Source organism: Lissotriton helveticus, chromosome 1_1, assembly GCF_964261635.1.
Source record: "Lissotriton helveticus chromosome 1_1, aLisHel1.1, whole genome shotgun sequence".
Taxonomy (NCBI): domain Eukaryota; kingdom Metazoa; phylum Chordata; class Amphibia; order Caudata; family Salamandridae; genus Lissotriton; species Lissotriton helveticus.
The window spans coordinates 440,951,432-440,965,585 of NC_136057.1; the positions used below are offsets into that span (position 1 = coordinate 440,951,432).

General features: G+C 48.2%; 1 protein-coding gene across 3 annotated transcripts in view; it reads right to left on the reverse strand.

Moving 5' to 3' along the window:
- LOC144811058 (ataxin-10-like) overlaps positions 1 to 14,154 on the reverse strand; it is a 1,101,028-nt gene that overhangs the window by 827,113 nt on the left and 259,761 nt on the right. The window lies entirely within an intron of this gene.

Consider the following 14,154-nt stretch of genomic DNA (forward strand, 5'->3'; position numbering starts at 1 on the left):
GCGCCCCAGGTTTGGGTTTACCACCTGGCACCTTGTGTGCCCTTTCTACTGAGAAGAAGGTGGAGAGACCTCTCGGTTGAAGACTTGTCTTGATGAGGTTTTCGACGTAAAGGTCCATGGCCGGTCCTTTCCCGGATGCAGACGTTGTTCCGGCAGGAGCGTCCTTCCTGATCGTCCAGCTTTGCCGCCATGATTTTGTTTTCAGCTTCCAGGTGGCTAACGTCCTTGAGCAAAGTAGCCGTAACCTTGGATAAGGCTTTTGTTACTTGTTCTACCTCAGTGACCCTCGCAGTAATTTTTTGAAAGTCAGCCCGTAGGAAGGATACATCTGTGGAAATAGTGCCCACCGTTGTTTGCACATTATTAAGAGCAGCCATAATATCATCCAGTGTTACTTTGGAAGCCCATTCTCCTACCGGGGCAGTGTCATGCGGTTCTTTGCGGTCCGTTAGAGGAGGGAAGTCCTTGGCATAGGCATACTTGTCCAGCTTGCCCTGGGTGGTGGTGCGTGGGCCCCTGCCCCCCATTGTGGTTCGGAAACTCGTGCACCGGCCGGTAATCTTCACTGCCTGCCACGGGGTCACTATCACCACGTGCGGCCTTTCGGTTTTCCCGCCGTGCACGGAACTAGAAGGTATTAGGGCAGTGGACCGATGGCATCCGCCCCACCAGGGAACACGTGGTCTTCAGGGGGTCACCTCCGCCAGGTAGAGTGGTCCCTGTCTGCCAAATGGGAGCTATGGACAGCCGGGGCGCAGGCAGATTCGTGGGGAGTTTGTGCTGGAGAACAATTAGGTTATGGGTGCTGGGAGCAGAGCCAGTCGGATCTTACCAGGGGGGCCAGTGACCCTCAGTGCAGTCTATATATGCGCTTCTTCGTTCCTCCCTTTGCGGTCAAACGCTGCCCCGGGTGGTAGTGCCTGCCCCGGAAGGGGCATAGGTGAAGTGTGGTGCCGGCAAAGGCCCATGCCTCGAGGCCAGAGTGGTCTTGATCTGTGCCTCTAGGGATGGAGCTCCTGATGACCAGATCTAAGATGAAGCACTGGGGACAACTCCTCACAAAGCCCCCTGGGCGCCCCCTCCAGCATACAGACGTTTCTTCCCCCGCCGCTACTCTCGCCGTACTCCCCTGCCAGGGGTGTATGCCCGAAATCGCTCACCTGCTGACAGTCACCAGGGCGCCGGCCCCAGCAGCAGTTGATTATTCAGTCACCCCTCTTTCCCGGTGCCTCGGGTCGGGCTACACTGGGGGCCATGCGGGACCTAGTGCCTAGAGCATCTCTCCACAAGGTATTGCTCAGAGCGGGGGCGGGGGGAGGGAGAGGGCACTGGGCCCGGCGCACCCCTCGATGACGCTGAGCGCCGACTCCTCTTCAGCAGACGGCCCGGTTCGTTGCCTCCACCAGGGCCGTCAGCTATAGACTTCCGCTGGGCCCACGGCGCAGGCGAGTCCCCGGCTGCAGTGGCGCGGGCAGGCCTCACTTTCTCACAGGCTTTTCCGGTGTTCAACTGCTCACATATGCCTGGAATCCAGGGGGCTAGATTCCCGGCTGCCACCACTGACCTTGGACGTCCTCAAGGTAGGATAATTTTCCAGATGAGTGGTCGGATATTCAGGGGAATCTGTGCTTCCCATGGAGCTCCTCTAGTCTGCGGCCATCGTGATTGGCTGCAGGCCATGCCCCCTCCCTATGCATCCTTTCTTAATATTGCAAAGTGAACCAACTCCTCCCCACTCCCACTTCCCGGTCTGCCATCCTGACACCAACTGTCCATCCTAATATATGTGGACTATTGTCTCTATGCGTCCACTTCCCGGTCTGCCATCCTGACGCCAACTGTCCATCCTAATTGTCTCTATGCGACCCTTGTAGTTGTTGCGCAGCATCTCTATGCATGCTTTCCTTATGTTGCATAGTGAACCAACTCCTCCACCCACTTCCCTGTCTGCCATCCTGATCGCTCTACCCAGCCACGCATTGCTGTGGCTCAGTCTGGTGAAATGGAAAAGAAAGAAATCACCATGCTCGCAGCCGTGCATCCTCAAGTCTGGCTGCACTTCGCTCTGCTACTTCCTCTGGACATATTTTAGCCATTCTTTGTCTGTTTCGCTCGTTAGTTGATGCCCGTTCTTCCTTAGTTTGATTTGCAATTAGTCGTAGCACTGCTTCCGCTCTGCGAATTCGACGACGTAAGTTTGATCTTCTGCGAGGCATTTCTAATCCAACGTTGTGTATTTAAAAACACGCGCGTATTCGAATTCAACGTAACTTTCTGAGATTTAAGATTTTTAACCAACGAACATTTACATTTTTATTTGTCTGTTCAGGCTTTTGATTAAAAACACACGCGTATTCGACACACGCGTATTCGAATCGGACGTTGTGTATATAAAAACACGCGAGTATTCGAATCCAATGTTGTGTGAAAATTTCAAAGCAATCGGTGAAGAACTGTTGGAGATTTTAGATTTTGAACAAACGAACATTTACATTTTTATTTATATAGACAAGAGAATGTCCTAGTCTGGTAGATACACCATTTGGAACTTCTAGGCCACCAGTTGGAACTAGTTCATATCATATTCACTTAGCTGCCAGAGAGGGCACAGCGGTACTAAAAAATGCACTTACACCTCATTTGAGGAAGCTACACGGGCAGAAACATGTTGACCTTCCCTGTGGATTGAAATAATCCCCACCTCTATTAACCTCTTCGGTGCTCATGACGAGCTGGTCTCGTTATAAAGGCGCCGCTCCGCCCACGTGCGTTTGATTCCCCGCCTGTGCGGGCGAATTAATCAGTGGGCGGGGTTGTGACGAGACCAGCTCGTCATGAGCACAGCTCCACCGTGACTCATGACGAGCTGGTCTCGTCACGAGCACCGCGGTGCTACACTCAAACCCCCCGCCCCACCGTGCGGAAATTACCCCCGCAGGGAAGGGGTTAAACTCACCATTGGGAACACAACAAACAGTCCATACCTTCCTCCAGTAGGTAGGTTTGACCCCTTAACTGCTGAGGCTTTTCCACCCAAGAGCTGAGGTTTTTTTGGGCTATTTGAGGTACTACGCGCTTACGCCTCCATACATTGTTTTCCATACAAGGTATTGATGCCAAATGTGCAACCGTTTTCCCCCCCAACATCATGGTGATTTTAAGGGTAAAAGGGTAAATACCTTCTATCAGCCACAGGGCCAATGGAACCGACCACCGCACCCCCACATGAAAACCAGTGTTTGGAATGGCTGAGATATGCTCCTGAGCATCGATTCAGTGAAAGTAAAATTAGTCAATTATCTCATTTCACTTTCAGTGAAACAACATCAGCATGCTGATCATCATTTCACTACAAAAATAAGTAAATAAAAAAGGTGCAAGCAACAGCAAGGTTGGGCGACGGCCACACTTAAGAGGTAGTGAAAGCGTAGGCTGTGGTCCGCACTTAAAAGGTTAAGTCAGACTTAATCTCCTCTGCACCAGAGCCCATCATCTGAAACCTGCACCCTCATAATACAGTACCCCATGTGACACAATTTCTTGTGACAAAATAAAATACTCCACAATCTCCCTTATGTAGATAGTAACCCACACCTGGATTGTGGTGACTAATCTCTGGTTCCCGCCGCTGCGTCCCCTGCAGCCCTGCCCCCCTCATCCTCCATTGGCCTCCCCGCTCCTGCCTCCCAGCTGCACAACCCTCCCACCTCCTCATTTATGGCGGCCGCACCCGGAAGGCCCGGCTGCGCCAGTCCACGCCTGAACCGCGCCCAGCGCCAGAACCCCTGGCCCCCACGAACGCCATGACGCCCGACACCGCTACGATGCCTCGCATGCACTCAACCCCTCCACGCACTCAATCCCAGAGGGAAACACACCTGCTACCGGGCCACTTCAAAGCGCACCCAGGGACCCTTCACCTGCAGGATCTGCAGCTTCACCAGCATCCGGCCCATCAAACCTCCAACAAAAGAACCCAACTACCTCAGATGCAAACAAAGGTGTAGGAAATTAGAGAGGAGTTGGAGGCAGGCGGCAGAGGCTGAAAGCAGAATCGCTTACAGAGAAGCGATCACAAAGTATAAGGCGGAAATAAAAACGGCGCAATCCACATTTTATGAGTGCAAGATAAGCGCGGCAGCCAACTCCCCGAGGGAAATCTTCCAGATTGCCAAATCGCTCATTAACATCCTACAAAAAAAAAACCTGACCCTAGAGAGGCCCTAAATCGATATGATAAGCAGGCTGAATTTTTCTATTAAAAAAAATCAGCTTATTTCCCTCTCTTTTACCTCATCCCAGGGTAAAACTATGTCCCCCGGAGCCGAGAGTAGCCCTTCGACTATGCATTGCCCTTTAATGGAGTTCCCCCTGCTTGACGAGGACTCACTGTACACTCTAATGTCAAGAGTAACATCTGGCTCTCCGACTGACTCAGCCCCGCCGCGCCATCTGAGGCTAGTCGCTGATATAATCAGACCAGTGATGCGGAACGTTCTAAATGCCTCTATCACCGCGGGAAAGGTGCCGCTGGTGTGGAAATGCGCCCAAGTCAGAGCTTTATTGAAAAAACCCAATCTTGATCCTTCCATCATGGCCAATTATCGGCCGATATCCCTCCTGCCATGGCTGGGCAAGCTGCTTGAGAAGCATATGAATTCCATCCTGGTTCACCATCTGGAGTCTAACAATCTACTCCATGACTCTCAAGGAGGTTTCTGCCAGAAGCTCGGGATGGAAGCAGCCCTGTTGGTAGTGACAGAGTGCGCTCGGAGGTATCTGGACCAAGGCGGCAGGCAGCAATTATTTTTCTGGACCTCAGTGCCGCCTTTGACACAGTGGATCACAACATCTTGCTCTCACGCCTAAATCTTCTCGGAGTGACAGGGCTGGCTCTCACCTGGCTGCAGTCTTTTCTGGAAGACCGGGTGTTTCAGGTCTCGGAGGGTGCCACTCAATCCAAACTATGGCCCCTCAGCTGCGGGGTCCCTCAGGGTTCTTCCCTGAGTCCTACCCTTTTTAACATTTATATGGAGCCTTTGGCGGGGATAGTGCGTCCCTTCGGCATTGAAATTGTCACCTATGCAGATGACACCCAACTGGTGGTTGCTTTCAACCACCCTGAGGGATCATCTAGCACCCTGGACAGCTGCCTTGAAGCAGTAGCCGACTGGATGGCACTCTCCCATCTAAAGTTAAACGGGGACAAGACAGAACTGATGTTCCTGGGTAAGTCCCTGTCACCCAGACCAACTGGCCGACATGTATGGCCACTCTCCCGGAGCATAAAGATCAGATCAAGAGTCTCGGAGTATGGCTGGATAGTACCCTCTGCTACAATCATCGAGCTACCAAGCTCTCTGCCACCTGTTTCGGCCTGATGAGGCTGTTGAGGAAAATTCTGCCCTTTCTCCCTTTTCAGGCCCGTAGGATCATGGTGCAGGCTCTTATCCTGTCCCGCCTTGACTACGGGAACGCCCGGTATCTGGGTGCCCCGGTGAGTACCATCAAAAAACTTCAGGTGACTCAGAACTCTGCGGCACGCTTACTGTTGAGGCTGCCTCGGAGACACTCAGGGTCAGCTGCTCTGGAAAAACTCCACTGGCTGCCCATACAGGCCAGGATTCAATTCAAGGCGATGTGCATAGCCCACAAAGCTATGTGGCACGCAGGCCCTGCTATGATTTGTTCCTTAGTGACTCCTTACCACCCCCCCAGAAATCTGCGTTCTAGTACAACGTTTCTGGCAGTATCACGGAAAATTAAAAGAGCTAGATGGGGGGGGTCGTTCCTTCTCCAGGAATGCTGCCTCCTGTTGGAACTCCCTGCCCCTCCCCATGCGTAGCGAACCAGTCCTACTAAAGTTTCGCAAACTTCTGAAAACCTTCCTCTTTCACTAAGTTGCACAGCCTGATTGTTGTCCCCGCCTACCCGTCCTAAGCGCTACGAGGCCTCAGGGTAGAAGTGCGCTCTACAAAACCCAATTTCATTTTATTCATTTCCTCAACACCGCTCCGCCTGCACACACGCCATCGAACTCTGGGACCTCATTGACTCAACCTCCCCAGGTGTTGCCTTCCTGACGGAGACCTGGCTGAACCCCACCTCAGCTCCGGCCATAGCCGTCCCGGAAGGCTACAAGATCACCCGCAGGGACCTCCTCAATGACGTAGGAGGAGGTATTGCCATCGTCCACAGAACCACCATCAGAGTCTCGACCAACACCGACGACACCCTCAGCACCGCCGAACACATGCACTTCCACATCCACACCGACCCCAACATCACCCTCAAAGGACCCTCGCCTACAGACCCCCTGACCCCGACCAGAGTTCAGCGACTCTATCGCCGACTTCATCAGAGGGAAACATCCTTTACAACGCAACTTTTACCACGCAGTGCCTTTACGATGCAACTTTTACAACGCAAACCATTACAACGCATTGCGCTGGGGGGCACTCTAGAATAGGGAATAGGTTTAATGTACTATCCAACACCTTCCCTACTATCCACGGGGACTGGAGTTGGAATAGTAAATTAAACTATTCACTATCCAGCGCCCCAAAGCACTATGCGTTGTAATGGTATGCGTTGTAAAACCTGCGATGTAAAAGCATGCGTGGTAAAAGCATGCGTTGTAATGTCGTACATCCTCATCAGAACACACACCCTCGCCTCCACGGACTACATCCTCTTCGGGGACCTGAACTTCCACCTCGAGAACAACAACAACACCAACTCCACCACCCTGATTGACAACCTCGCCAACCTCAGACTCAGACAGCTCATGACAACACCAACCCACACCGTCGGCCACACGCTCGACCCCATCTTCAGCGCAAGCCCCCACCTCTCCTTCAACCACACCACCGACCACCACTGCATCCACTTCACCTTCAGGAAGCCCACCACGCACCTCCGCACCCAACAGATGCCTCGACGCTGCTGGAGCAAGATCACAGAAGACCAGCTAAATACCAGCAAGAAAGCCACCTGGTTCACCGAAGACCTCCAGGCCTCCAAACGAACATGCCGAAAAATGGAGAAGAACTGGCTCCGCAAACGAACACCAGACAGCTACGCCGCCCACAAGAGGGCCACCCGCAGACACCATCAACTCATCAGAGCCGCCAAGAGGGCCTCATTCAAAGACCGCCTGGATAACAACGCACACAACAGCAAAGAGCTCTTCAACATCGTGAAGTAACTCTCCAACCCCAGCTTCAACACCAACGCCATCCTGCCTTCACAAGACCTGTGCGACTCGCTGGCCACCTTCTTCCACCGCAAGATCGCAGACATCCATGACAGCTTCAATGCCACAACAACCACCACCCCTACGACCACCACCTGCACCAACCGCCTGCTCTTCTGGACCAGCATTAACAACGAGGACACAGGCGAGAGCATGAACACCATCCACTCCGGATCACCGCTGGACCCATGCCCTCACCACATCTTAAACAAAGCCAGCACAGCCATCACACCCCATCTCCGGAAAGTAATCAACATCTCCTTCGAGACAGCAAAATTCCCGAAAAGCTGGAAGCACGCCGAGATCACCTTCCCGGAAAGCTGGAAGCACGCCGAGATCAACGCCTTACTCAAGAAACCCAAGGCGGACCCCAAGGACCTTAAGAACTTCCGACCCATCTCCCTGCTCCCGTTCCCGGCGTAGGTCACTGAGAAAATCGTCAACAAACAACTGACCTGCTTCCTCGAGGAGAACAACATCCTTGACCCGTCCCAGTCCTGGTTCCGCAGCAACCACAGCACCGAAACCGCCTCATCGCTGCCACCGATGATATCAGGAACCTGCCTGACAACTGAGAAACAGCAGCTCTCATTCTCCTGGACCTGTCAGCCGCCTTCGACACGGTCTGCCACCGTACACTACGAACACGCCTACACGACGCCGGGATATAAGAGAAGGCCCTGGACTGGACCACATCCTTCCTCTCCGGCAGAACCCAGAGCGTCCGCCTCCCTCCCTTCCGCTTCACTGCCACTGAAATAATCTGTGGCGTACCCCAGGGCTCCTCCCTCAGCCCGACGCTGTTCAACATCTACATGGAACCCCTCGCCCATGTCGTCCGACAGCACGACCTCAACAACATCTCCTACTTGAACGACACCCAGCTGATCATCTCCCTCACCAAAGACCCTCACACCGCTAAGACCAACCTCCATGAAGGAATGAAGGCCGTCGCCGAATGGATGAGGAACAGCCGACTGAAGCTGAACTCGGACAAGACGGAGGTCCTGATCCTCGGCTCCACCCCTTCAGCCTAGGACGACTCCTGGTGGCCGACAACACTAGGAACAGCCCGACACCCACCGACCAAGCACGCAACCTAGGGGTCATCCTCAACTCCACCCTCTCCATGACTAAGCAGGTCAACGCCGTCTCCTCATCCTGCTTCAACACCCTCCGAATACTCCGTAGGATCTTCAAGTGGATCCCCACAGAGACAAGAAGAACAGTCACCCAGGCCCTCGCCAACAGCAGGCTGGACTACGGAAACGCCCTCTACGCAGGAACGTCGGCCAAGCTCCTGAGGCGATTGCAATGCATCCAGAAGGCGTCAGCGCGCCTGATCCTCGACATCCCAAGCCGCAGCCACGTCACACCCCACCTGAGAGACCTGCACTGGCTCACCGTCAACAAGAGGATAACCTTTAAACTCCTCATCCACTCACACAAAGCTCTCCACAAGACCGACCCAGCATACCTCAATAGACGACTCAACTTCTACACCCCCACCCGCCAGCTCCGCTCTGCCGCCCTCGCCCTCGCCACAGTCCCCCGCATCCGAAGAATGACCACCGGCGGCAGATCCTTCTCCCACCTCGCCGCCAAAACCTGGAACACCCTCCCCACCAACCTACGACAGACCCAAGACCTACGGGCCTTCAGAAGACTACTCAAGACCTGGCTCTTCGATCACCAGCAGCATCCCCCCTCCCCCCCAGCTCCTTGAGACCCTCATGGGTATGCAGTGCGCTTTATAAATATCATGAATGATTGATTGATTGATTGACTAATGCTGAAGTAGAATGCTACCTACTGGGTGGGTGAGGGCTCTCTGTCCTGTTAATGAGAAGACCCGAACACAACACACATGTTTGAGTTAGTGCCTCTTGTTTCTCTAGAAAGGTACACCTGCTGTGATTACATGTTTCTGAAGAATGGATGTCCTTGCTAAATATCCTTCTCTTGCCCTAATGTAATATGATGAAATAGGTCAAAGATTGATATTAAAGATGGAAATACATAAACACAGTTGGATGGAATTCAAACCACTAACATGACATACGGTAGGGATCCTAAACTGTACCCGGCCACCTTCATGACAGTGTAAGAAAGACAGAGGGTAGAGGGAAATACCAAAGGATCTTCCTTATTCTCATTCTCTACCTGGAACAGATAGCTACCTGTAAGGCATATAGGCAAGCATTCTCTCTATGATGGTCTAGGAAAGCATGCTCTCTGGAAGACGGACACTTTGACCTCCTCGTACCTTGCTCTCCTTTGCTAATGTGTCCAGGCAACAAAATAGCCCTCCCAAAGGGCTGCAGCTTTGTCATCTCAGCTCTGTGAGATAAAGTCGAACTTTTTTAAATTTCTAAGGTGGAAGGCAGACAGCTATAGCATGATTTCCACATAACATGGCACACTAAGCCCTGCTCTAAAAATGTAGCACTTGCCTTAAAGGGTTTTTTGTGAGTTGTATTATTCGTTAGTAAACAAATATGTGTACCAGGGTTAATAGACCAGCTGTCACCTTAATTTAATGAAAGACTAGTTTAATATGACAGGCAATCATTTACATATAGCTAGTAAACCTATGTATAATAATTGGGCTGATGGTTAGCCATCAAAGAAACATTATAACTTTCAGAAAACGTGTAGGTAACTTTGCAAAATGTATTGTTAAACAGTGGCCTAACAGGATATTTTCTAAATCGGTCTTTTAAGCAAAGCAAACCACAAGTATAGGAGTATGTGACCATTTTTTATACAAAATTGATAATGGTCCAGCAGAAGTGAATAGGGCAACGCCCTTCCTTAAGGTGAAACTATAAGTACAGAAAGCAAATAATCCAGCAGTCCAGAAGACGGCCTATAGATCTACAAATAGGGAGGATGGTCTGAGAATGATCTACTTCGTTGTTAGTCTGCCAGATCTAAAACAGTAAATGCTCCTTTAGGTAATCATAATAACACAAGCATTTTTACATTAGCCTACAAATCTCTAAAAAATGTACTGTTCAGCTGCACTACATGGGATGTCAATCTAGCAACATTCATGGGAAGTCCATCTAACAACTTTCCGCCCTCATGCGGTACCTGTGTAGATTTGCCCAAATTACTTGAAAAAGCACTGTAATGACTAGTCTGACAAAAAGAAGAATACTAAAACAAAGTCGCCAAAACAATCCAGCAATCTTGCAGCAACAACCATGACTTCGGAACACACCTTGTTCTGCTCTGTGCTTTCTGATGTTAAGTATGAGGAGTGCCTGAGTCACGTATCCTTCGTCCGGGAGACCTCACTGGACACAGTATTAAGTTTGTTCCTCTGAAAATATTTTCTGCAAAAAACATTTAAAGTCTGAAGTGAAAGGTTTTAACTGGGATAATAAAACTAAGGTCAAATCCATTACCTTTTTAGTGCACCAAGGTCCATGGTAATGCCTTTTACATTCTTACATTAAACTTGAATTTGCATTTAATGTAATGTAATGTAATGCAATAAAGACCTATAAAGCGCACTATCACCCCACGGGTATCCTGGCGCTGAGGTTACATTAGCTCCCCTATATGCACATATTTACCATGAGAATGACTATTCTGCATTACACCCTTGTAAAAAGCCAGGTGTTAAGCTTCTTCCTAAAGTGTAGGAAATCTTGTTTGTCTAAGCTTGGGCGGAAGTTCGTTCCATAAAAGGGCAGCTGCACTACTAAATGCTCTGCCTCCAAACCTAGAGGTTCTAATTCTGGGAGTGCTGACCAGATGGGCTGCAGAAGAATGAGGACTCTTGCTGGGGCGTGCCAGACTAACTTTTTTTCCTGCAGTGGTGTCGGTCCTAGTCCATGCAGAGCCTTGAAAACAATAAAAAGTGATTTGAACTGTATTCTCCGTGATAGTGGAAGCCAGTGGAACTCTGTAAGAGACCCAGGTGCAGAGTGGCTTCTTTAGGGCTAGCTTTGTGGCATTTATTGCCTACAAAAAAAGTGAGGTTTTCTACACCATGTTACAGTACTTTGTTAGAGTTTCTTCATTTTTTTCATTATACTATTAAATTGTTTTAATGTAATATGGTTTGGACCTTATATACAAAATAACATACCCTGCCTCGCTTTCTCCACACAATAATATTTTGTTACACATTAAAAAGCTCCTGTTTCCCATGGGACAGAAAAACAATTAACATTCAGATAGCCTGTATTTTGGAATGTCTGCTCATGGTATGCTTGATAAAGAGCGGATGAAATACCTTGCATTACGAAGAGTACACTGGTTGCATCTGTCATCAACGTTATACAGGACTAGACAAACCATACTTGAATCTAGGCTTTTTTTTAAATACACGCAGCTGTTTTTAAAAAAATTACATAAACACGATATAGTTGTCATCCACTTTGAAATAGGTTCCTAAAATAGTTGTCAAAACAACAGTGAACATGGGTTATATTTTAGAAGCAGACATTTAAAGAAATGTAACAACAAAGAGATTATTCAGTACATCATTTGTTTGTTTCAATTCTTACAGTCATAAAGAAACTGGTACAAGCTATGTAACACATAGCAGAGCTTGAACCCTGTAAAGTAAGATCCTGAAGTTTTATCATTCATTTCCATAGGACAATCGCTGTTTGTAATCAAATAGGTGTAAGATGTATTTTCCATATAATAGTAAATAATGTATTTTGACCTTTTAGTTTGAGCACCAGTTAATCTATCTGGACTAGGTGCACTAGATTGAGAAGCAGAGCAGGTTTAATAGTGAATATCTAGTTTTACAGTAATATTTTCTTTGCTGTCATAGCACAGTACACTAGTCACAGTTTTCCCCTTTTTAGAGCTGGCATTAGCCAAGGCATTTTGATTTTGCTAAAACTATATGCACAATAGGGTCACATATAGGGGCTTTCAACAAACCCTATTCATCCATTGGTCTGTTGGGTCATTGTGCTACAAGGGGTATGCAGTTCCTAGAGGGGGCAGGGGAAAAACAGGTCTTTCTTCGTGATGCCCTCACACACCCCAAAGGATGTCATGCTTTATCATTGGGCTTTGCTCCTCGTCGGGCCGGTGCTGCAATGCCCAATGGGCTCACAGTAAATGGGTCTCTTTGCCGGGGATCTTTTTGAAGAAGCCGTGGGGTGCGAGTGGGTAAGAGGGCAAGGATAGTGTAGTGCACAGGAAGTAGATGTTAAAATAAGTCTGGAGCAGTCCTATTCAAAAGCAGTTTTAATGGTTCAGGTAGATCCAGCTTAGTTAAAAGGTGTGTGGACACCCTATGTGAATGCAATGTTCCTAGAGGGCTTTCGCTGTGTAGTCGGTCGACATGTTTCGTGCCCTTGTCGCTCCTAACAAGTCGTATGGCACTTCATCAGGACCTAAGTGAATGAGTGGTGCACTACTAGAGGTCTAGCTCCTAAAGTATAGGGAGGTAACCAGATGCAATAGAGTGAAGCCCAAGTAGACCTATACTGGGCAGTAGAATACCCCCTTATAGTGGTCTACGGCCTGACGTGGAAATGCAGAGCACGTCGTTGTTCTGATCTGCTGGGTGGACGGCAACTAGCTGAATTCCAACCCTTGCTCTGGGCCCCGTTTTACAGTAATATTTTCTTTGCTGTCATAGCACTGTACACTAGTCACAGTTTTCCCCTTTTTAAAGCTGGAATTAGCCAAGGCATTTTGATTTTGCTAAAACTATATGCATAATAGGGTCACGTATAGGGGCTTTCAACAAACCCTATTCATCCATTGGTCTGTTGGGTCATTCACATGTCTCTTCCGTCTGCATACAGCATGGGGCAATGGGTCATGCTACTCTAGCTATTGGCTGACTACACTGTGAGTGATGGCATTCTGCCTTTTTACAAGGCACATCTACAGACAAAGAAGTTCTCTTCAGTGGTATTGACTACTACGGCAACGTGTGCTTTTTGAAACTACAAATATTTTTGTTTTAGCCACTATTATTTTTAGACTGATGAGGATCAGGTAGATTCCCCAACAATAAAGGTTTGCAGAAATAATGACAGGACAAAACAAGAACTGACAAAGCGAAAAGCTTGGCGTCCAAAGTCATACCTACTAGTTTTGTGCCAATGCTGGTTCTAATAGTGTTCATTCTTTGATATTTTTTAAAATAATGTTTCAGTAGTCAGCTTAATTTTAATATTTATAATTATTTATTGTTTATTATAAAGTAAACTGTTTATAAAAGTGTTGATTTGTGCCCACCAATTTGTTATGCCAGAGCACTGTATGATCATGTGGATGTCCTCAGTGGGTTATACTTGCCAACTCAGACACCTTGAACATTCCAGAAACCCAAGTGTCCATATCTTATAAGGAGTCCAATTTACGTTTTGTAGTATGTGTTGTTGTGTTAGAAATGGTTGCAGATGTGTGCTCACTTTTGAGAATTTGTTAGAGTAATTAAGCTATTCCCTTTCCGATATTTAAGTATTCACTTAAAGTTCTCAAACATCTTTGTTTTTAAACTAAGTGAATATGACCAATGACAAGATGATACATTTTCGATATAGGAGTATCTTTGATGATCTTGTTTGTAGTTAGGAAGAAAGCTTAAACAATAGGAAGAATGTGCAATTGTCAAATGTCAAGTGCTTGTTTCATTACTTTAAGAGTTTTTCATTGATGTAAATAGTTCTATTTCATACTGTGTAGACCAAATACTTTTCAACTCGTAAAAAGAGATACATTTTCAGTTTTGAGGCACTGTGCGCCTTATCATTTCTTAAAAAAAGAGATTCGTTTTGTAAGAACACTGTGATTATGCCAGATAAGACAGTATGTTACTTAGAAGTAGTTAACTCTTAGGTTTAAATAAGTGTTTTCACATACTTTTTATACTAATAAAGAAACCATAATTTGCTACTGAACAG